Source organism: Dermacentor albipictus, chromosome 1 (assembly GCF_038994185.2).
Source record: "Dermacentor albipictus isolate Rhodes 1998 colony chromosome 1, USDA_Dalb.pri_finalv2, whole genome shotgun sequence".
NCBI lineage: Eukaryota > Metazoa > Arthropoda > Arachnida > Ixodida > Ixodidae > Dermacentor > Dermacentor albipictus.
Genome location: NC_091821.1, coordinates 462,607,510 through 462,632,712, shown reverse-complemented (window position 1 = coordinate 462,632,712; position 25,203 = coordinate 462,607,510). Strand labels below are relative to the sequence as shown.

The window sequence follows — 25,203 nt, the reverse complement described above, 5'->3', positions numbered from 1 at the left end:
AATATTGGTTTTTCCCCTTAACAATCCCGTTAATATATCGCTATCTTACCGTCTCTAGACTATACCTCAAGTGGAGTCGGTGAAGTACTTAGGTGTAGTCTATGACGGCTCCCTCAGTTGGCTGGGCCATATTGGCCATATAGCTAAAGAAGGAGTGAGAGCAGCTGGCATGCTACGTAAGCTATACAACAGTCGGTCGGGGATGCGGAGAGACCCACTACTAATGATTTACAGAATGTACGTGCGGCCCATTTTAGAATTTGGTTGTGTGCTCTTTTCTGGTGCGCCAGCTTATAAATTACGCCCCCTTGTTCCACTTGAGTGGGAAGACCTGCGATTGTGCTGCGGATTATAGAAATTTGCGGCTAATAATGTCTTACATCAAGAAGTCAGGTTGTCCTCAATATTGTGCAGATTTCGGTTGCTGACGGTGCAAACATACTTAAATATATATACGAATCCCCTATTAGAAGATTGGAAAACATATTCATTTCCCAACCTGCATTATTTATCGAAGTGCACTGGCCTCGACAGGTGGTCTTTGTACAAACATTGATTAACTCCTTAAATGTGCCTATTTGGGAGATGCCACCTATTTGTGATGCGCGAGAGAGTCTACAAATGATCTATGATGACATCTACCCTAACAATGCACAATTTCTCTCTCACAATATATTAAATGGACTACTGCAAGATCATTTATTGAGTTTAGGTATAAATACGGTCATGGCAACAGACGCCTAGCAGTGTGGAGAAAAATCAGGAATTGGCATTTTCGCTCCTCCTCTAGAGTGGTCATCCTCACTTAGGATTCCGGACTAATTCGTATTTCAGGCTGAATTTCTAGCTGTAGTATTAGCCCTACGTGAGCTAAATTCATCAATATCTACGGATGGGATAAAAACGGGTTCTTCACCTTTGTGTACATCGCTCATAACGAATAGTGGTGCTAGCCTTCTACGTACACTGCATTTTCTAGTGCTTGACCACATAAATTTATATAGAATAATTTGGGTGCCTGGTCATAGGGGATTATACGTGAATGAGATGGCTGACAGTCTCGCGAGAGTGGCCCTCAATGGCCCTGTACCATCATTACTTCCGGCATCAGCTTACCTAACTACTACTAGATACAGGAGATGTGCAATTCTAGACTTTTTTAATCCAGCGATAGGAAAATTTTCAGAATATGGACATCTCCTATTCCCTTGGCATGAAAATTCCTTTCGCACGAGAAAAACTTAAGTAATTTGCACCCGGTTACGCTGTCATAAACCATTATTAACCTTTTATCGTCACAGGGCTGGTCTGGTATCCTCCCCTCTGTGCCAATTCTGTGCAGTAGATCAAACCATCTATCATTTTTTATTATTCTGCCGCCGTTTTCCCGTTTAAGGAAAAACATTTTAGAACCAACGTTCACGCAACATGGTTTAAATTTCTCCCTTTTAAATATCCTTTCTCTAGGGACCTCCTCTCTTGGAAACTACCACAGAGATGCGTGCTCAGCCATTGAGGAATTCATAGTTGTTTCAAGACGTTCTTGTTAAGTTCTTCAAACATTCTTTTTATCTCTTTCCACAAGGCACTCTTGCCAATTTTTGTACTAACAAAATCTTCCTAATACGATCCAAATATTGGCCGATCCCCCGCAGTGGGTACGCGCCATGGAAGAAGCAAATCGAATCCAATCCAATCTAAGCCGAGTTGTGATGACCTGGCTTTAATTCAACTGAATTTCAATTGTAATGCCAATGCCCCGTAGTGCTTACGAACCAGTATTTGAAGGCAAGACAAGACCTGGCCACTTATCACGATATGAACGCTGCAGGCGGTCCCGCGTGGTTTCACTCCACACACTCGCTACTTACGACGCGCTCGCCATCGACTGGTTCCCACCGAGATGTCGGCGTCGGCTCGTCTGAGGAGAAACCGCGCCCAGCGCCGAACCAACTGCAGGATTCTGCGCCGCTGCTCCCACTGGAACAAGTCGCAGCTGCAACTTCAGGTGCAGTGTCCTGCTTTGCTCGTCACGTACACTGATACGAGATACGCCACTGCAATTGCCGCTAACCAGTTGTGGTGGCGTACAGTGGCTTTAGGCGTTGCGCTGCTAAGCTCGAGGACGTGGGATCGAATGCCGGTTGCGGCGGCCGCATTTTCATGGGGGTGAAACGCAAAAACACCCGTGGGAATCGCGCCTTGGGTGCGCTTAAAGGGCACCTCACCAGGCCACATAGAAAAAAGAAGTTGTTACGTGCCCTCTAGGGAGCGTTCTACCACAAGTATTTTATAAATTGGTTCATTAATAGTAGAGATAGAAGTAGGTCAATGCCGCGAACCCATGATTTCAGGTGGCGAGCGGCACCGCCAACACACAGACCGTCTCCACTTGCTCCGTCTAGCCTCCGCAAGCGAAATTCCTTCCCTGCGTTCTCCTGTACCCGATCTTGAGGATCGCATGATGCATACGTCACAACCCCGCCTCCATTTCTTTTTGTCCCTCCCTTTCTTGCTGCACGGCGGGCTTCCGCTGACGGTGCCGCGCGCGAGCTGTTGCGTTTGTCTAGTTACGCGCAGTTCACGATTTTTCGCGCTGTGCACGAAAACACCTGAGTAGCGGTATAAGTCAGTGCTACACGAACACTGAGGCAGACACAATCGGATTACAGAGCGCGATCGCGCGCTGGCGCATGGTAGCAAATGGCACAATATTGTCCGCGCGCGCGAGTGAACGACGTGGTAACAAACAGACAAAACGGAAGCACATATCTCTTACTGCGGTACGAAGTGAAAGAAAAACACGCCAGACATTCGGTCTGTGTGTTTTATTATTTCTCTATACTTTAATTCATTTATTCAAGCAACAGATTACACAAATAATAGATGTTGCCTTGAATAATTCTGGAAGTCCCTTGTCACTGTAGTATGAGCGACGACACAGCATATACATGTACTACGTAGGTGCACTTAGGCATATTTTATGTATTTTTATTTATTTTAAATATTGCGAGCCCTGCCGGCCTGCATCAGGGTGGGAATACAGAGCACAAAGTTTACGCAAAGAATGCTTTCAAATTTTCCTCGAAAGAGTCCTTCATGTCACCTCTCCGGCTGGAAGCGCGGCGCCCGCGAAGGGAAGGGTAAACGGCGTTTGGTTTGAAATTTCAGCTCGTTCCGCAAAGCCTAGCCATGTAATACTGAGCAGACACGATCGTTAGCACGCCTTGTATATGCACTGTGCTTGTCAGCTCAAAGTGGCCAGACCTGGTGAGAGGCCTCTTGCAGAGCCCCAGAGGGTCTAAATTAACCCGGAGCGCCCACCACGGAGTGCCTCACCATGATATCTTGGTTTTGGGGCGTAAAACCCGATAATTGAAAAAAAAGAAAATTGGTGCTAGATGGGCCCTGTATGCGACACGACTATTTCCTCAATCGTGCGTTTCGGTTTCATGCGCCGTGCAGGAGCTCCAGCTCGCGGGTCCCAATGTTACAATTAAGCGACTGTCGGCACCTCTTTAGTATTTGATGATTTAGCGCTTTAGACAATATTTAGACAAGACAATACAATAGATACGCGAGACAGTAGACAAGACAATAGATTTAGACAAAATGTGTCGTGTCTATGTCTTATATATATTCACCGCTTCGTGTCGTTGCCGGCGCATGCATGCTGCCCGCTCCCCCTTTTTGCGCCATTGCTCCGGCCCCTCACGTGACCAGCTGTCGTTCGCCTCTCCTCCCTCGCTGGGAGCTTCCCTCCTCTTCCTCTGCTGTAAATGCGTCAGTGTCTTGCATTTTCGAGATTGATGTATTAATATTAATTGTGTTATTACATATTAATATGTATTAATAGCGATCAACGTGAACATGGCGCGAGCAGGTCGCTTCACAAGTCAGGAACACGCAGCTCTACGCGACCGACGCTTAACGTTACTTGAAGTGGACAGCTGGACTAGTTGGAATATCGATATTTAATCCAATTCCAGGGCTTTAAAGAATTCTAAAAAATGAGAGAAGAAAGAAATCTAAAGAACAGGTAGGCGTCCTATCCTGTTCTTTCGTCTTTCTTCTGCGTGAAATGTCGCTTAACGTTAGGGCGTGTCTAGTGGGCTAAGGCTCGAGTGCGAAGCTGCTTCGAGGTTGAGAAAACATCGTGTGTGCAACAGAGTGTCTCCCTGGTGTTGTATTTTGCGACTAACACTTTAATTTTCTAACTTTTTTTTTTTGCTCTTTGCCGTTGCATCGCACGAAGTCGCGTCTGTGCTGTGTGTGACCGGACACACGTATAGTGACGGATGGTAAGAAATGAATAAAATCCGAAGAAGTGGCGCAAGATTGCAGGTTGGCTAGCGTGTCAGGCTGGAAGAGTCTAAACGGGGTGTGACTGCTGATTGACTCAACCGAACAGTCGGTAACTGAGCTCGCACACTCGTGAAGACAGAGGCTATACTTCAGCCCTACATGCAAACTCGTCGTTGTATTTTCTCCTTTCTGGTTCTTGTAAACGCTCTCGCTTGTATTTTTGTTCTAAAAGGATATCGCTGGAATCAGCAGTATAGTACTGCTTCGCTACGATGGCCGAAGTGACGCTGTGGTGTTCTATTGAGTAACGGAAAAGAGCTCATACAGTGTGTTTACATACAGTCAGTCATACAGTCAGCGTTCTCTCGCTATCACGTTTTTGTGCCCTATCAGGCTGCTTCATTGATTAATCACATAATAATTGATTTAACTGAAGAGTAGAATTCTGGGGTTTTAAGTGCCAAATCAACGATTCCAGTATGAGGCACGCAGTAGTGGGGGCTCAGGGTTAATTTTGACCACCCGGGGATCTTCAACGTGCCCCAATGCGCGGGACACTGGTATTTAACTGAAGAGTAAACCAGTGGCCCTGCAACACATTCATCTTGAAGCTCAGATAACCCGCAAGGTTTTTCTCCTCACCAGCATGTTGTTCTAGCATTATCGTAAGCATCAGTACGTTCTGTATCGGCATGCTCGGGCCACTGAGTTTCACGCTGGTCCTTCTACGTAATTTTCTCGCCATACGGCGGTGAAAAATGTGAGCCTAGAATGCGCATACTTACTTCGCTGTTTCCTTAGCCTACGCGTGTGTTTATTTGGAATGTTCATGTGACGCAGAAATTTCTTTTAACAACCGTTGCTTTTCCACCCACTTGGCAAAAATAGACGAAGTTTGCAGTCGGTCGCGAAAGCTTACGAGACACGGTTTCGCCGAAAAATGGGAATTTATGCTCTGTTAAGCATAAATCTTACAATGCAATTGATCGCCGCGCATATCACAAAACCTGCTACGGATCGAAACGCTCCATGCGAGGTTATGTGCACAGGATTCGTGGGAATTCATCATGTTCGCAAATCCTGTATCCCGGAAAAATTTGTGGCTGACTGAACCTTTGGCTAGATCAGTATTATTCACCAGATCTGCTGTCGACATTCACCGAACCTACCATTTGTCAAGAATACCTATGGACAGCGTGTCGCTGTGATATGCTTTAAATCGACATTAGGTACAATGCTGTAGTCCATACATGCTGCCCATGCTCCATCCCGTGTACGCAGCCATCACTGTAAAAAAATAAAAAAAGAAGAATTGGGCGGATCTTCACGCGTATGTGGGAATCAACGGTAAACGAACCTTTCTTAGATTTTTGCGCTTATAATAAAGCAAAGGTTATGCAAACACAACGTCTTAATGAAAATTCATGTGCGAATTGGCGCGAATAGAACACAATGTTTATATACGTGTTGCACCATATAATGTTTATGCAAATGTAACACACTGGTTTCGATGTACAAGCGGTACCTGTTCTAATGCGACACAAATGCACATTATGCTTGTTGAACACGAGGCACGCGTCCGCTCATCTCTTGCACTGCACGTCGCTACATCACTAAAAGTAGTTTCTTCCCGTTAGAGAATATCAGCACTATGAGTTCAACCATACACTGAGTTTAACTATGAACTATGAGTTCAACGTTCAACGTGACACGGTTGCACAGGCGTCACGTAACTAGAGGATGCATCGAATGAAACACGTGCTTCTGTCTTCTTTAATCTGATCTTCTTATTCGTAGAGCAGCTGTGTCAAGAAGAGTGCACAGCTTCAAACGCTGCTCCATTGCACCAGTTGTCCTGGTGAACCACTCCTTGGAACTGCAAGTGCACGTTGATTTTGCGAGACTTGTCCGACAGTGCGCGTTCCTTGTTATAGCTGACGCTCATTCTAAATGGCCTGCAGTCTGCGCCATGAATACTACAACCAGCAAAACAACCAGATGTACAGGAGTGCGCTATTCGAATGTCCCTCAAGTCGTCTCCCAAGTCGTGCCAACGGTTCGAAGATGTCCTACCCGCACACGTCGACCCCCGGATTGTTATACCATCTTAGTTACTTGTTATTGTGGTACCCGCTAAATTAAGAAGGAGAGAGAGAGAGAGAGAAAGAGAGAGAGAGAGTCAACTTTTATTATTGCCAGGAATCACGAGGGCGTATACGCAGCCTACCTCCGCCTATAGCAGACGGCCGAGATCCCCTGGGTCTCAGAGGCTGCTTCGGCTAGCTGGACGTGCGAAAGGAGGAGGACAAAATATTATGTATGCGATAGTGGCGCAAATCGATGATGTCGCTATCAAAAGCTAACCAAGAATGCTAGTCACGTGAGCTGGCTGACAATTCGTTAAAAGGCCAGCACGAGGCTTCGCGCTCTCACTTTTTGTTTGTCTCGTATTGTTGCTGCGTGATGCGGTAAGACACTCGTCACTCAATCGTCTCGACACTCGTCTCTTTGGAGTACACAACAGCTTATATGTATATGCACAAATACATGCGGTGAGATACCGACGAATCCAGGAGCAGCAGAAGCCACCGCTGGCACCATACCAAACCCCGGGGGGTTTAGGGCAAAGAAAGCCTCTCTTTCAAAAAAGGGCGCTTAATAAAACTGAGCGCTGTAAAGCACTTCCTCACGGCTGCTATTGTTATCGTTTAGGCAGTCTTCGCGGTGTGCCTCCGCATTGCTATATCGCAGAATAGAAAACGTTCTCGTGATGCAACACTTCCGATTATTTTCTAGGACAATGATGAGCGCGCAGATTATCTGCACTGCCAAAGAGGCATTGGTACTACATCTAGCAAGTCGCTTGAACCATTGTGGAAGCTGCTGGACTCGGAAGACGACGAAGTGATCCTATTGCTGAGTGTTTGTTCTCCGTCACCAGTATTTTCTGGTAATTCTCGCTTTCTTCCTGGGAACACTGCTCCCTGCTCGACGGGAATGGAAGTGGAGCCAACCGCACTCCCACCTGATGTAGCGGCGCCCGCGTCGGCAGCCTCAAGGAAGTGGAACAGTCTCTCGAGCGGCAGCAATGCTAGCTACCCTTATAGACTCGACCGAGAGTGACGAGACAGCTCCGACGACGACTACGTGACTGTCCTGAGTCAGAAAGCAAAGAGGCGGATGCTTAGGGCCTCTGTGGACACATCTACTATGAGGACTCCGCAGAGGCCGCCGAAGTACACCATCCTTTTCTTACCTGTGCTACTCTCCGACAACATGAGGTTCCTCAACAGGCAAGTTGCATCGATTGAACTCGAGAGACTGTTGCCAAATGGCATTGAGGACGTCCGAGTCAACTCTCGGAAGAATGTTGTCGCGGTAGACGTCGCCCAAGCACCGGCGTTAGATTCTCTGCGAGCTGTCACAGCCCTAGGTGGCATGAACGTCCGTACCATCATCCCGATGGGAAAAGAGGCTACTACAGGCGTCATATATGACATTGATGCGGCCATCTCAGGCGAGGATTTACCACTTTTGATAAAGCCTGCCAATCATGGGACCCACATACTGCAGGTGGCCCGTCTCGGAAATGCCAGGTGCGTGAAAATTGTCTTTAAAGGTGACTGCCTTCCATCGCATGTGAAGGTAGGCCATTCCTGACATGCTCTCCGGCCCTTTGTTCCCAAGCCGCTTCAGTGCAGAAACTGCCAGAAATTCGGTCACGTGAGCGCCGTCTGTGGAAAGTCTGCTATATGTTCCCGCTGTGCAGCACAACGCTCTGCAGGCAACTGCCAGGCAAAAACTTATAAGTGTCCGAAATGTCAAGGGCCCCACGATGCCTCATCAAAGGAATGTCCTAGAGTTAAGCGAGAACTTTCCATATTGAAGAAAATGTTGAGGGACCGGTCGACTCATCGTGAGGCAGCTGTTGACGTCAGGCGACGTCGTTCTCGTCGCAGACGCTCATCAAGGAATTTCGCTAGCCGCACAAAGAAGACGCGTGCCGCAAAGCCTCTTGCTGTTGAATCTGCTCCAACCCCAGTGCAGAATGTGTCCAAACCGCGTATAGATAACGGAGCAGCTGAAAAGAATGCCGTGGATGAGAGAGAGAGAGAGATAATTTAATTGAAAGAAGGCAGAGAGGTCGGCCTGAGCTAAGGCACTCTAGTCTGCTACTCTGCACAGGGGGAGGGGGAACGGGGACATAAAGGTGTGATGAGGGATGATGATGACATAGCAAGAGGAATGCGCAAAGGTGAAAACAAGTTCAGCACTTTGATGATAAATATTCACAAATATCCATGAAGCCGCAATCAGGTTTCGCATCAAGTCTGTAGTCACCCCTCACCCAGATGAGCTGACAGAGCATGACCGCCGAATTGTAACAATGCTCAAGTCTTTTATAAATGCGATTCGCACGCTTGTGGGCAACTCGAATACGCCAACAGCTCGAAGCACTGTGCAAGTGTTGGATGCCCTGAGCCCAGTGCTTGCAAATCTTGCGTAAGCACAATGGCTCTTCAACTGCCTTCATTCCATGATGAAGTGCGTAGTGCGACGATTTTCCAGTGGAATGGCAGAAGACTTAAATCACGGATTTCATGTTTCCGCCAATACATCTTTACGAACCGATTTCCTGTCGTGGTAATATGTGAACCGAACGGGAAGGTGTCAAAAGTGCTAAGACTCTCTGGATACGAAGCCTTTATGGCGGCGACGTGCGGGCAATCCAGCAAATTGTTCACATGCGTACAGAACTAACTTACATTCCCCACTCGGTGCAGCCTCATGATGGAAACCAATACGTATGTCTCCGCATTACAAAGAATAAAGTGGCCTTCACCCTTATCGGCGCCTACTTCTCCTCATATAGTCGGTTCGACGGTGACCGACTGCGAGACATCCTGACGGCGACTTCTGGACCCTGGATTATCACGGGAGACTTTAATGCTCATAACTTGGCTTGAGGAAGCTCCAGGATAGATTCTAGGGGCCAGAAACTTGTGGAATTTGCTTCCGATCATGAACTCAGCATTATGAACGATGGAAGTTCGACGTACTTGCATGGTTCGAACTATAGCAGTTGTTTAGATTTGACTTTGGTGTCACGGCAACTTGATCAAAATGTTCGATCGTTCTCTGACATCGAGAGTCATAGCAGTGACCATATTCCCACCTACTTAAGAATCACTGGATTTGGAAGCTTCTCCTTTTCTACTTCCGGACAAGTATATATAAGGTGGTCAACATATAAGACAAAGGTGGAAGAGGCATGCAAAGAGGGATTTACCGGCACCATTGAGAACCTTATTACAAATGTACTGGAATCGTCTAAGTACACATTTAGATCCGCTAAAAAACGTACGGATTTCGACATGGAACTTGAGCGACTTCAAACGATTCGCAGAAGGGCTGAGAGGCGATACAGGCGCACCAAGTCAATTCATAATCTTAGAGTCGCTCGACGTATACACAAGAAAATCCAACGTCGTATGGACAGGCTGGAGGAACAACGGTGGAAGACGTTCTGCGAATCACTTGACCCCCGCAAGCCACTGTCTATCATATGGAGGACGGTGCGCGGCCTCTCCACAGCAACGACACCCATTCTCAGCCCTAGCCCTCCTTCAAGGCCGCACGCAGATCGATATAGCCGAATATTTTTGTTTAAAGATTGCGGGCAGTGTGGTCACCATCAATAGTGAAGTTGGTGAGGTTCCTGCGACACGCTTCCCAGAATTGAATGTGTCCTTCTCACTTGAGGAATTGGACGCTGCTCTGGCCACATGCAGGCGCTCGTCGTCGCCAGGACCAGACGGCATCACCTACGCTGCTTTATGCCACCTAGGTGAAGATGGCCGAGGTAGACTTCTGGAATGTTATAACCAGTCATGGAATGATGGCGTACGTCGTTCCTGAGTGGTGGAAGTCCAGCCGCCTGGAAAGTCGCCACTTGACCTAGCGACCGACCCATTGCGCTGACCCAAGGTCATGGAAAGAATGATTCTCACCCGCCTAGAGTGGTATCTTGAGCGCCACAACGTAGACCCCGAGGCCATGGCTAGGTTTAGAAGAGGCCGTTCCTCTATTGACAATGTCATCGACCCCATCACGTCTGTACAAAAAGAGAAGCATCACAAGCATATATCGGTTGCACTATTCCTCGATGTGAAAAGCGCCTATGATAATGTAACGCATGAAGCCATACTTGATGCCCTGGAAAATAATGGAATTGGTGAACGCATGTTTTGGTGGATTCGGAGCTATCTATTCAAAAGATCCTTCTTTGTGCACAGTGCACATGGCCGAACCGCTGACCATTACACTTGCCGTGGTGTCCCTCAGGGTGGGGTTCTTAGCCCCACTTTGTTCAACCTTGCAATCCTTGGACTTGCCGACGTCTTACTACATACAGTAAACCTTTCCATATATGCTGACGACATATGCATATGGGCCTCGGCAGTTACACGTCTCGAGGTGCGTGCACGGCTCCAAAAAGCAGTGACCTTAACATCATCGTACCTGCGCGCTCAAGGCCTCAGCATTTCGACCGTGAAGTGCGCCTTAGTCGCTTTTACCCACAAGCCCATGACCTGGTACCCCATTTCTATTGACCACCAACCAATTTCCTTTGCAAAAACTCACCGATTCCTAGGCGTTACTATCGACAGAGACCTTTCATGGAGCCCTCCCCCCCCCCCCCCCCCGCCATCTTCTACTTGAAGAAGAGGCTTACTTCTATCTCCCATATACTAAGGTTCCTTGCCGGTAAAACGTGGGGTACATCCGTGACATCTATGCTTCAACTATACAGGACGCTCTTCCTAGGATACTTGCTATATGGCACACCAGTGCTGTCCAATGCTAACAAAACTAACATCCATGTCTTACAGAGCATTCAAGGCCAAACCCTTCGAACATGTCTGGTGCTACCTCGAAATGCTTCAACCGTGGCAACAATTGCCACCGCGAGAGACCACCAATAATGACCTATATAACTGTCGACGCACTCCGGGCACATGTTCGCCATATATCCAGAGTCCCTGACCACCATCTCGCTCGCTTACCTAAGAAAGGCTGAAGGCAGCGTTCTCCACACCAATTGCGGCTAACCGGCACTCTTTGTCTTTGAGGCACTCACCCGCAACAAGAACGCCATCCCCTATGTGGTGCTTGAAAAAGCCTCCTGTGTATCTTGCTGTTCCAGGAATAGTAGTAGTAGTAGTAGTAGTAGTAGTAAAATACTTTATTGGGGTCCTGAGGAGCTAAGCGGGGGCCTGCAGGTCCCTACCCAGCCGTTGGCTAGTCCCATGTCCGAACAGAGATGCCATGCCTCTCCACTGGTTCACGGGCTCTCTGGACAGCCAGGAGCTGGACGTCTTGTTTCGGGTCTGTGATGGCCTTCGTCCAGTCTTCTTCTCTGTTAAAATCCTGTAACACAGGGCACTGCCAGAGAATGTGATTTAATGAGCTAAATTCAGTGCCACAATCTGGGCAGAGTGGGTCAATGTCCGGGTGGAGCATGTTCAGAAAGCCAGAGGGGTAGGACCCCGTCTGGAGCATGCGGAGTGTGCTAGCTTGTGGCCCGTTGAGCTTATGATGAGGGAAAGGAAAACTCTGCCTATTCCCTCTGTAACGAGAGGTGATTTCATGAAAAGTAACTAGTGGATCACTGTGGGCGAGCTCTCCCGAACTCACCCGAGACACCATCCCGTCGCGGCATTGGGGTTCAGGTGACCTGGTAATACGTCTGGTCCCATGTGAGCTGGGAACCAGACTATGTGGTGAACAATGTCAGAGGGGTGTTTGCCGTTTAGAATCCTGGCTCCTTCTTTGACTATCAATCTCGATGCGAACGCTCTAACGGCTGCTCGGGAGTCCGTGTACACCGTAGTGCGTTTTGAGGCCAGTAATGCGAGAGCTCTAGCAGCCTGTTCCGCCACATCGACCGAGGAGGTCTTCAGCGAGGCTGCCGTGAGGAGTTCTCCCCTGTCATTGACTATGGCTACGGAGAACTTGTTGGCACTGGCGTGTCGCGCCGCGTCAACAAAGGTCTCTGTTCCGGATATGTTCTTTAAGAAAGTTCTAGCCCTCGCCAACCTTCGACCTTTATTGTGTTGGGGGTGGACATTTCTTGGAAAAGGGTCTACAATAAAAAAGTTATTTGCTTGAATATCGAGTTGCGTGGTATTTCCGTGATTGAAGCTAGGACGGAGGCCTACCACATCCAGAAGTCTTCTGCCTGCTTTGGAGTTTGATAATCTAATAATTTGTGCTGATCTTTGTGCTTCTATTAATTCCGAAGTTGTGTTGTGTTCTACCAACGTCATGAGTTTCTCTGTGCTAGCCGTGATTGGCACGCCGATCACCCTTTTGATACTTTTGCGCATAAGCGTGTCTAATTTATCCATTTCCGTTTTCGTCCAATTGAGGGCCGCGACTATGTAAATGACATGGCTGATGAGGAAAGCGTGGTGAGCCCTAAGGAGTATATCCTCGCCTATGCCGCCTTTCTTGTTGGACACTCTCATAATTAATCTAATAATGTTCTCAGTTTTCGTGGTGAGTTGGGCTATAGTCTTAGCGTTGCATCCCTTTGAGTTTATTGAAAGCGCTAGTATTTTGATAAGAGTCTACTTTCGGGATGCTGCGTCCATCTCTGGTACGAACGCTAATGGGCACCTGATCGAGTGGGGTGAGTCCCCTAGCACCTCGTTTAGCCTGTCTGTACAGCAGGAGTTCCGACTTTCCAGGCGAGAGTGCCAGTCCCGTACCTTCCAAGAAAGGCTCTGTAACATCCAGAGCCTCCTGTAGAGCTTGTTCGACCGTAGCCTCCGATCCTCCAGGGCACCAGATTGTAATATCGTCAGCATATAATGCATGACCTACGTAAGGAATTGCTGCAAGGCTTTCCAACAACTTGCGCATTGCTATATTAAACAGAAGGGGTGAGATAACTGCCCCTTGGGGAGTACCCCTTTTTCCGAGCGTGAAATATTCCGAGACTGACTGCCTCAACTTTATGGCCGCCGTCCTACTCTCGAGGAAGGATGCAACGAAGGAGAAGAATTTAACTCCTAAGTTCAAGGCCGATATCTCCTGAAGGATATAGTCTTGTGCGATTGTATCGAATGCCTTAGATAGATCCAGTGCGATGACCCCTTTTACATCTTTGCTTTGAGAGTCGAATATCTGTGTTTTGAGCAGGAGCATGACATCCTGCGTTGAAAGCAAGGGCCTTAAACCAACCATATTATACGGGAATAGTTCGTTGCGCTCGATTTGTCTCGATATCCTGTTATGCACTGCATGTTCCGCTACTTTGCTAATGCAAGAAGTAAGGGAGATAGGACGGAGGTTCTCGAAGCTGGGTGATTTACTTGGCTTGGGGATTAGTACCACTGTGGCCTTCTTCCAACTCTCCGGTACAACGCCCTCCTCCCATACTTCATTTATCTCCTTCACTAAAGCTTGAATTGCTTTCTCGTCCAAGTTTCTTAAGAGCCGGTTTGTAACTCTGTCGGGGCCTGGGGCAGACCTTCCGTTTAAATTGTGCAGCACTTCCCTGATCTTTGCTTCCGAGAAGGGGACGTCCAGATCTGGGGCAGGCGCGCCCTAATACTGAGTGAGGGGAGAACCTGGACTTTGGCCATTTGGAAGGTATTTGTTCGCTAGTTTCCGAAATATGGAGTCCTCTGAGATGCCTTCCATTGTTTCCTTATTAATTAATCGGTCTATGACAAATCTCTGATTACATTTGGATTGTCCATCATCTAATAGATGTTTGAAGAGGGTCCATTTGCCTCCTTTGCGCATTTTTCCATCCGCTGCCGAGCAGGCGTCTCTCCATTGCTGTTTATTAAGTTCGGAGCAATGCTCCTCGATGAGTTTATTGAGCTCCGCGATCCTTTTCCGTAGCCTGCGATTGAGCCTTTGTGTCTTCCATCTTTCGAGAAGAGAGCGTTTGGCTTCCAGGAGGTGCGCTAACCTTGCGTCCATCCCTGGGGCATCAAAATCTGTAACTATTTCATTGGTGGCCTTCTCGACATCCATCTGAATCTGTACAAGCAGTTCACTGAACGTGTCGTATACTGCCTCATCTTCACCTCTTATTTTCCTAAAGAGGTCCCAGTCTGTGTATTTATAGGTTTTGGGAGGAGCTGCTATTATTTCCGTCCTGAGTTCTATTATGTAGTGGTCGCTCCCGAAGTTCTCCTGTAAGTTGGACCACGTGGCCACCGCATTTCTAGTGAAGCTGAGATCAGGCGTCGTGTCTCTGGCGACCGAGTTTCCCAGCCTCGTGGGGAAACGTGGGTCTGACACCAACGTTAGGTTTAGGTCTGTACTCGCTGAAACTAGGTTGGCCCTTTCTTTGTTCGTGTTACATAACCCCAAGCCGGGTGGGGGGCGTTGAAATCTCCTGCGAATATTAATAGCTGCGATTTCGCAGTGGTTGCGACCCTATTTAGTAGTGGGCGGAGATTATGCTTATAAGCGGAAGGAGAGCTGTACAAGTTGAGAATGAAAATGTTGCGTCGGATTTTTCCGCGGGGGATGATTTCGATTAACTGTGCCTCGAGACCGAATTTCTTATCCGAGTTACACGTTTTGACTTCGTGCTCCTGAAAAGGTATCTTTCCTGACGAATGTGGCGATACCTCTGTCATTTTCTCCTTTTTGGCTAACCGAACGGTAGCCCGATAGATTTACCTTCTCACTAAGTGTTTCTCGCAAGAGCAGGACGTGCGGCATTATCGCTTGTGCTTTGATGAGCTGCAATAGAGCAATAGAGCAGCCTTGCGCCTTAAGAAGCTGGCGCAATTCCACTGCCAGATAATTAGGTTTCCGCTTTGCCCCGCCATTTTGATTTCTATTGAACTAGCAGAGCCTGCAGGGAACTCGTGTTATCGGGATCCTGCTGTACTTTCTTAGCTTTTGCAATGGTGCCAGTGGTGATGCTTTTGATTTTTCTAGAGTCTATCGTTTTCAATTTAGACTCGAGGATGCCAACTCTACGTGTTAGGTGGGAGATGTTACTGTCCACATGCTCGACAGTGCTAGATTGAATGGCTAAGGCCTCTCTCATCTGCGTGAGCGATTCCTCAATTACCTTCAAAGACACGAGTAGGTTTGGCTCTGGCTTAAAGTCCTGAGCGGGGGACTCGTCAGTTTGCATGGGCTCTATTTCCGTGGTCGCGGGGTGGGAAATAGCTTTGCGCTTATTCGACCCTTCTGGTTGAACTGGGATGGGTAAGGCTACTTAGCGGAATTCACGCGAGTTACGGAAGAGCTCGAACTCAGACCTCAGCGTTCGTAGTGCCTCTTTTAGCTCTGCATTTTCCTTCTTAAGCATTAAAATCTCAGATTGCTCTCTTTTATGCTCCGGCGAGATGCCCTGTGTTACCTTTTTGCCGCTTGGGGTGTTTATTCTGGCCTTGTCCGCCCAGGACATTGGTTCCTGGATTCGGACCCTGGAACCCGATCGTCCTCTCGAACGGGAGCGTCTGCTGCTATTGTCGCGCCCTCTCGAGCGAGAGCGCGATCTGCTGCCGGGGTGCCCTCTGGAACGGGAGTGGGAGCGTCCTCTCGATGCCGATATGTTGCGGCGGGGGGAGTAGAAGGGTTTCTCTCCCGACATTGCTTCTCCGCCGCTTTTTGTGTCGAAGCCACGTGGTTCTGCCGCCAGCTGCGCGTGCAGTGCGCGCCTGCGGCGCCGCCGTCTTTGGCGCACGATGTATGGCACCTGGAAGCGCTGTTTGCACTTGCGGTGTGCCGTTTTGTGTCATAATCATCATCATCATCAGCCTGGTTACGCCCACTGCAGGGCAAAGGCCTCTCCCATATTTCTCCAACAACCCCGGTCATGTACTAATTGTGGCCATGCCGTCCCTGCAAATTTCTTAATCTCATCCGCCCACCTAACTTTCTGCCGTCCCCTGCTACGCTTCCCTTCCCTTGGAATCCAGTCCGTAACCCTTAATGACCATCGGTTATCTTCCCTCCTCATTACATGTCCTGCCCATGCCCATTTCTTTTTCTTGATTTCAACTAAGATGTCATTAACTCGCGTTTGTTCCCTCACCCAATCTGCTCTTTTCTTATCCCTTAACGTTACACCTATCATTCTTCTTTCCATAGCTCGTTGCGTTGTCCTCAATTTGAGTAGGACCCTTTTCGTAAGCCTCCAGGTTTCTGCCCCGTGGGTGAGTACTGGTAAGACACAGCTATTATATAGCTTGAGGGATAATGGCAACCTGCTGTTCATGATCTGAGAATGCCTGCCAAACGCACCCCAGCCCATTCTTATTCTTCTGATTATTTCTGTCTCATGATCCGGATCCGCAGTGACTACCTGCCCTAAGTAGATGTATTCCCTTACGGCTTCCAGCGTCTCGCTGCCTATTGTAAACTGCTGTTCTCTTCCGAGACTGTTAAACATTACTTTAGTTTTCTGCAGATTAATTTTTAGAGCCACTCTTCTGCTTTGCCTCTCCAGGTCAGTGAGCATGCATTGCCGTTGGTCCCCTGAGTTACTAAGCAAGGCAATATCATCGGCGAATCGCAAGTTACTAAGGTATTCTCCATTAACTTTCATCCCCATTTCTTCCCAATCCAGGTCTCTGAATACCTCCTGTAAACACGCTGTGAATAGCATTGGAGAGATCGTATCTCCCTGCCTGACGCCTTTCTTTATTGGGATTTTGTTGCTTTCTTAAATATCTATAGCGGCTGTGGAGCCGCTATAGATATTTTTCAGTATTTTTACATATGGCTCGTCCACACCCTGATTCCGTAATGCCTCCATGACTGCTGAGGTTTCGACAGAATCAAATGCTTTCTCGTAATCAATGAAAGCTATATATAAGGGTTGGTTATATTCCCCACATTTCTCTATCACCTGATTAATAGTGTGAATATGATCTATTGTTGAGTAGCCTTTACGGAATCCTGCCTGGTCCTTTGCTTGACAGAAGTCTAAAGTGTTCCTGATTCTATTTGCGATTACCTTAGTAAATAGTTTGTAGGCAACGGACAGTAAGCTGATCGGTCTATAATTTTTCAAGTCTTTGGCGTCCCCTTTCTTATGGATTAGGATTATGTTAGCGTTTTTCCAAGATTCCGGTACGCTCGACGTTATGAGGCATTGCGTATAGAGGGTGGCCAGTTTCTCTAGAACAATCTGCCCACCATCTTTCAATAAATCTGCTGTTACCTGATCCTCCCCAGCTGCCTTCCCCCTTTGCATATCTCCCAAGGCTTTCTTTACTTCTTCCGGCGTTACCTGTGGGATTTCGAATTCCTCTAGACTATTTTCTCTCCCATTATCGTCGTGGGTGGCACTGGTACTGTATAAATCTCTATAGAACTCCTCAGCCACTTGTACTATCTCATCCATATTAGTAATGATATTGCCGGCTTTGTCTCTTAACGCATACATCTGATTCTTGTCAATTCCTACTTTCTTCTTCACTGTTTTTAGGCTTCCTCCGTTCCTGAGAGCATGTTCAATTCTATCCATATTATACTTCCTTATGTCAGCTGTCTTACGCTTGTTGATTAACTTCGAAAGTTCTGCCAGTTCTATTCTAGCAGTAGGGTTAGAGGCTTTCATACATTAGCGTTTCTTGATCAGATCTTTCGTCTCCTGCGATAGTTTACTGGTATCCTGCCTAACGGAGTTACCACCGACTTTCATGGCACACTCCTTAATGATGTCCACAAGATTGTCGTTCATTGCTTCAACACTAAGGTCCTCTTCCTGAGTTAAAGCCGAATAGCTGTTCTGCAGCTTGATCTGGAATTCCTCTATTTTCCCTCTTACCGCTAACTCATTGATCGGCTTCTTATGTACCAGTTTCTTCCGTTCCCTTCTCAGGTCTAGGCTAATTCGAGTTCTTACCATCCTGTGGTCACTGCAGCGCACCTTGCCGAGCACGTCCACATCTTGTATGATGCCAGGGTTAGCGCAGAGTATGAGGTCTATTTCATTTCTAGTCTCACCGTTCGGTCCTCTCCACGTCCACTTTCGGCTATCCCGCTTGCGGAAGAAGGTATTCATTATCCTCATATTATTCTGTTCCGCAAACTCTACTAATAACTCCCCCCTGATATTCCTAGTGCCTATGCCATATTCCCCCACTGCCGTTTTGTGTGCCCCACCCCAGATGGCGCACTTGGGATCACATTGATGAACCTCTGATGGTGTGAGCATGCCACATCCGCGGCATTTTTTTCGGGTCTTCGCCCTTCGGGCAAACGTCGGACCTGTGGCCCGATTCTCCACACGCATAACAGACGTCTACTTGCCTGCGATACAAGGAACAAGGGTAGCGAACAAGGTAGTAAAAAAAGCTAGCCTGACCACCACGGCTCTCAAGCAGATCCCATTGGAACTTTTGAATTGTTCATACGCTAACGGAATACATGTTCACACGGATGGTTCCTTCTCGAAAAATTCTACGGGCGATATTGTTCTACCATCTCAATCGGTCGTCATCAAGTAAGACTTCACACGTAACGACATCTACAGGTTCCGAATTGGCCGTTCTTCGCGCTGCTGTCGAATACATTGAATAAGAACCGCCCAACAAATGGGCAGTATTTTGTGACTCGAAGGCAGCCTTCCAGAAATTGCGAAGTTTACGGCGTGGCAATTATGAACAGCTGGTGTCACAAATCAACGAAACCTACCATTGCGCTTCTGAACGAGGACATGATTTTATATTTCAGTGGCTGCCGGGACATTGTGGCGTCCTTGGTAATCACCTCGCCGATGACGCTGCCCGACATGCCCAGGCTGGCGCACCGACACTCCTGATACCTTTATCAAGAGTCGACGCTGCAAGAGAGCTTCGCAGTCTCACTTGTACCATCACGTTAAGTTACTTGCATACACCACAGAACTCTTAGTGTTGTTTATACAGCCTCGATCCATCACTGAAACTTAAATTATCAGCGAACCTTTCACGACGTGACGCAACACTGCTGTGTCGGCCGTGGGTAGGAGTAGCATTCACCAACTCCTACAGCTATCGTATTAGAATGGCGGATTCCCCAATGTGCGTTAAGTGCAAGTGGGAAGAGACCATCGGTCATCTTCTGTGCCACTGTTCTCGCTTCAATAATCAACGTGAGACTCTCCAGTGTGCTTTGATTAGACTAGATGACAAGCTATTTACGGAAGCGAAGATATTGGGAGCCTGGCCTCACAGTTCATTAGCGCAGAAAGCAGTTCGAGCGCTTTTTCACTACCTGAAGGCAACAGACTTGAGTGCCAGACTATAGACATCCTACACCTGTTTTCTCTCTCTCTCTTTCACTGGCCGTTCCCCTCCCCACGTGTATGGTAGCAAACTGGACTCAGCTTGGTTAACCTCCCTGCCTTTCCTTCTTCCCTTCTCTCTTTCTCTCTCTGCTGGACACCTTAGCCAATAGTAAGACCGAATGCCACTCGGGATGTGTTCATCTGCGCTGCGTCGTCATTTCACCGCCACAGTGTCTCGCGGTGAACAACGTGCATACGCAAAAAATCCTAACATGTCGCATATCGCTGTAACGTACCATGCACAAAACAAAATTAAAACTCTATAATCTCGCCAAACAAGAGAGTTACTAGGATACTAGTAACTCTCTGCGTAAGGATACTACATGTGTAGCCTCGTGCCTTTGGCTGTGCTGCAAACGCCTTGTTACGTGGAGTATATAGGTGTGACAAAAGAACAGTTCAAAGATCAACAATCCGCTTCTTTGACAGGCGGTGTCATGGCGGTGACCAGCGACGCGACGCTCGTGAGCTTGTCATCTTCCCGTGGCAGTGACGACGGTGGTACGATTGTGTCTCCAAAGGGCGCTGCGGCGGCGCTCTCCCGCTCTCTACTTCTTGCTTGCTGCAAAAAGGCGGCGATCACGGTCGGGTCTGTGTTACTGGTGTGTGCCGTCGCCGCAGCTATCATCGCACTGGTGCAGCTGCTGGCCTTAACCGACGTCATGGGCGAGGACCCTTCGTTCGATCCGTCGCTGCCCCTCGTCCGGGGCTCCTTTCCCGAGGGCCCGGTGCGACACGTGTCCGGTGCCAACGTTGCGACCACGGTGACGACGATTTCGAGCAGGTCGGACGCTGACCCTAAGCCGATAACCCCGGCGGCCACTCAGAGAAGTGTGAACTCAACACGGACGATGGTTGCGGAGTCGGAGCGCCATGTTTAAATGCAGTTTCTCGTAGCAATACACAAGAACAGCTAGCGCGGGACGCACGATTGTCGAAGCTGCGCGCATCATACAATTACGAGCACAGTGGGTAAGGCTCTTTGATTGCTAAGTTCGTCGAGTGCCCGGGCCGTTACACTTCTTGGCTTTTCAAGCCCATACTTAGGCAAGGTGCACATAGCCGACGATCTAATTATACCGTCAACGTATATCGCGAAAATAAAACGTTCTTTCTGCAACACGCGGGTATTTGGCGCAGCGAGGTTTTAAGGGTTGTTCGATGTCGTGACATGTGTCCTGGTTAGAAAACTAGGCGTTTTTTGTAACGCCGCGTTATCAACGTCGCGGCTACCACGCTCTACTGTGATTCGAAATCTTTTGCCAGAAATGTTACTCCGATGAGATGGAATGGTAACAATAGACCAACCAAAATTTTATTTTCAGTCGTAGAGTTCAATACCTTGCTCACAATGAGCTGGGGTCCCCGTGACGACAACAGTCGTTTCTGTCAGCGTTGTAAGTTGCGACTACGTGAAGTAATTTCAACTTTCAATGCTGGCTCTGGATAGTAAAGAAGGTGGGGTTGAATGGATGGAATAACGCTCACGGCGGGGATGGAGGGGGTGCGGGGTACAAGTGCTACGTATGCGTTAGGAAGCCCTCATATGCCTTTTAATGGTTGGATCACCCTATTAAACTTGGATTCGACGAAAAGAGACAAGACCATTGTCATTGAGCGAAACATTATTAGGATAGCATTCCTGGGCTACAAAGCGCCTACGCAACATTGTGTGGATGACATTGTGTGCAATCAGTACCAAGAAGCAACCATAAGTTCCAACACGGGCAGAATAAATAGATAATGTCTAACTATACCTAATGAACGACAATGAAATAAAATTAGAGTCATACCATCCTGTGAAGGTGGTTGGCCAGCGAAGATGCTATGATGGCATAAATGATGTTAGTGTAGAGTTTTGTTGGCGTGTAACCATACATATAACTGTGTACATTGTCGCAGGTCGCAAAGCACAGGCGCTTCATTGCGGCAAGTAGCAGTACCACGTTGTACTCGAAAAAGACGTGCAGGATGCAGGCCAGCACAAAAGAGTCTTTTTCTTTATCGTGCTCGTACTCTCGAGCGGCCCGGTCGTCGTCTTTGTTGCCGTCAGGGTGTAGCTGGTACAAGTAGTGACGCGGCAATATGTTATTTATGCGAAATACAAAGAAATATCAGGTGCGCATGACGTCGCGCACTATGTCATACATACACAGAGCTGCCACCGAAGGGCTTTTACGACGTCGCTCTAAAGACACAGGTGTTGACGACGCACCTGCGACGGAGCGCCGTTTAGACGCAGGTGGCCGTTAAGCCGAGCCTAGACGCGAGCGACGATATGCGTTGACGGGGGCGCAGCCCAAAATAGTTAACCGAACAAAATACGTTTGTCTATAACGTGCGATTGAGCATACGTGTTCCTAATTAGCTGAATGAAACTTGGAAGGAGTAGAGTTTTACTCTAACGGGCAAACATGGGGCTGTCCGTTCCCCCCCCCCCCCCCCATAGAAGTCCATGTATTGACAGCAGGTGGGATTTCCACGATATATACAACTTCACTGTGAATTACGTAGTAACTAAAAGTAAATGAAACTCGGCATAATGTTAGAGTCGTCTTAGCGGCTAATTGTCGTATAATTTTGTTATCAACACTTTCTTATGAAGCTGTGCAACTTTCATATACGCCCCCTCTCCCCTCCCCTTATGCAATATCCTCGGGCCCTTACGGTTCAATAAATGAAATGAAATTTGTTACTGGAATTCTGTAACGTTCACACCTTTACTGTGAACTAATTATGAGAAGTAAATGAAACTCGGCGTAACGATAGAGTTGTTTTAGCGGCCAATTTCAGTATGATTTTTTTTTCAAGATCACTACAATCGAGAGCTACAGAGCATTCGCGAGAAAGTTGGCTTTGCCGCAAGGCGTTTTCTGTTCGTCGCCACGTTTTTTTCCGGAGGGTAGCCACGGGCAGTTGTAAAAATTGACTCGCCGTCCCGGACCTGCGAAAATGGGTCCAGTGAAGCCGGTTGAGAACCACCACAACTACTAAGGGGGGCACGCAATGCTTTTATGGCTTTAGGATAATGTTAGTAAAGGGAATTTAGAGTAACGGTAATTTTACCAGCACGCTGCCCTCCCATCGTGGTGCTACAACTACATTGAAATTAACTGCCAGCTTATTTTGTATACGAAAGGCTATGGAAGTCACTCCCCACGTCGCAAGCTGCAGTCGCCGCGGCCGCTTGCGCAACAGTAATCGTTAACGGGAAACGTATGCGGGGAGCGTTGCATGCTTCGCGTTCTTATCAGGATGGCCTTATTATCAATTATGGTAGTACGGATGCTTGTTTTGAGCTAGATTTTATTGAAACACACGCTGTTCTATACGTTGCATGCGCGATTACAAAGAATGTGTGCATTGTTGGCTTCAGTTGGCTGAGTGCTTGTAGCCTCTGCCCTACCGGGGGTACGAGACGCTGCACCTGGCCTGCGCTGCACTGCATTGCCGCCGGAATAGGCCCACGTTTTTGCTAACGGGCGCGGGCAAGAAAAATGCCGATCACCGAGAGGCTACGACCTTCGCTGTAACATGACAACAGACTTGAGCGACCTTGCAGAATTTCAACAGAATTTGCAGCTAAGTTGTTTCGTTCGAGCAGTTGAATTAAGAATTTCAGTTGCCTGTAACTAAGCCACACACTTTAAAGCTTTGCCCGCATATGACTAGCCCGTATAAAACCTTGTCCTCACGTACCACTTTCGAGCACTTGTTAAGGAATGTTTTACAAAGACATTACTTCATCCGCTTCATCCGCATACATTTCGCTTCGCGAGAACAGCGGTCACAGTGGTTTCCCCATTTTCGCTAGACATGATCTCGGTGGCATTCATAGTTCTCCCAGGCAGAGGCAGTGTTGCGGTTGGGTACTCAATGAAAGGCGTCAAAACTTAAGTCAAAAGTAGCCAAAGGTAGCCAAGTTGATTATTCTTGCGCCATATTTGTCGCCAATTAGAAAAAAAAAAAACGCTGAGCACTGTAAAATGAGGGCTGTTAATGTTCATCATCGTCGAAGATAGACGTGGCTGCTCAATCCGCGGTTCGGAGTTTATTCTGATTATTGCTGTTAACAGGTTCAGCGTCATTTTGTTTCTAAGCTTTCTTATTGTTGACAAATAGGGGTGTGCAACTATGTTAATATGCGAAACTTTCGAATAACGAATCGAATAGTGTCATATTCGATTCGGTCTTCGTATTCAATAGTCAATATTTGTGAATGCGAATATTTTTAATACCTTTTGAATATTCAGAACGTCAACTGCGCCCAAATAAACGTAAAATTTAGCAAATGTACAGTAAGTTTTCTCCCCTGCGGGCATAGTATAGACTTAGAGCGTGAGAACTTGCTTAGTGGAGCAGGCTACGTATCTTAGGTAGCCATACTTTACAGGCTGTACACCAATCATTCGCACTTTCTGAAGAGCCCTGCGCATGCGAAGAAACGAGTTATTTGCTCCTAACGGTCCATCTGTGTTTTTATTGAGCAACGCTTCATAATGTACCATATAATGACAGAAACTTGCTAACTTGAAGAATACTGGGATTTGAACATTGTTTTGTATGCATTGTCATAACGGCTGGTCAATAGACACCTTTAGCGTGTCCCCTATTCCGGCAAACCGGGGCGGTTTTGGCGGTTTAGTGGATGGTCGGGGGCGTAAACGTCGGCGGCCGGAGCGGTGCAGCGGCCTGGTGTTGTAGAGCTCAACCACTCAAACGCGGAGCTAAAATTGCAGTAACCTACTTTATTCTGCTTCGCTGCTGGTGCAAATTTTCGGCAGCGGCGTAATTGTGTTCACAATTACGTACTGTCGAAAACTTACACCCCAACTAGGAAGAATGTGGTAATTGGCTCTGTGTTTAGGTGGTTGAGCTTTGCACCACCAGCTGGCGCCACCAATCTGGCCGCTCACGTTTACGACCCCGACCATCCCGAAATCCGCCCACACCACCCCGGTTTGCCGGAATAGGGGACACGCTAAGGGTCTCTATTATTTGAAAACTATTCGAAAACTAATCGAAAACTATTTGATCCGATTCATTTCTGGCACTATTCGATTCGGGTTCTATTTGGTCTCAAAAATCACTGTTCGCACACCCGTGCTGTGAAAAAACACGTGCAGATTCGGCATTTGAAATCAGGAGACACAAGATCGCCTTACGCGAGGAGAGAAAAAGAGCATGCGCCGGTAACATCACTGCAAGCAGCGGCCGCGTGCTGTAAGCCTAATCAGCATATCTGCAGTGGCGTAGCAACAGGGGGGGCCGGGGGGCCGTGGGCCCCGGGTGCAAGGGGCCAGTGAGGGGGGGGGGGGTGTCATACACGTCTGAAGACACCCCTCTTTCCGCCGGCTACACCCGGGGAGGGGGGTGACAGAAGACCTATGGGCCCCGGGTGCCAGGCGACCTAGCTACGCCACTGCATATCTGGTCTAATGTACTCACAACCATTTGTAAATACTGAATTTCCTACTGCAGCACCAGAGGGACCCATTCAAATAAACCACGTGGTAGAGCCATTATGTCACCGCGGCTTTTTGCGCTTCCTATGGTTACTGGGTTGATGACAT

At 47.9% G+C, this 25,203-nt stretch overlaps 1 long non-coding RNA gene across 1 annotated transcript; it reads left to right on the top strand.

The window, feature by feature from the left end:
- Positions 1 to 1,696: 1,696 nt before the first annotated feature.
- LOC135905586 (uncharacterized) lies at positions 1,697 to 20,774 on the top strand. Its single transcript, XR_010565413.1, has 2 exons — positions 1,697 to 2,008; positions 20,060 to 20,774. It is a non-coding gene; the product is annotated as an uncharacterized lncRNA (long non-coding RNA).
- Positions 20,775 to 25,203: the final 4,429 nt, after the last annotated feature.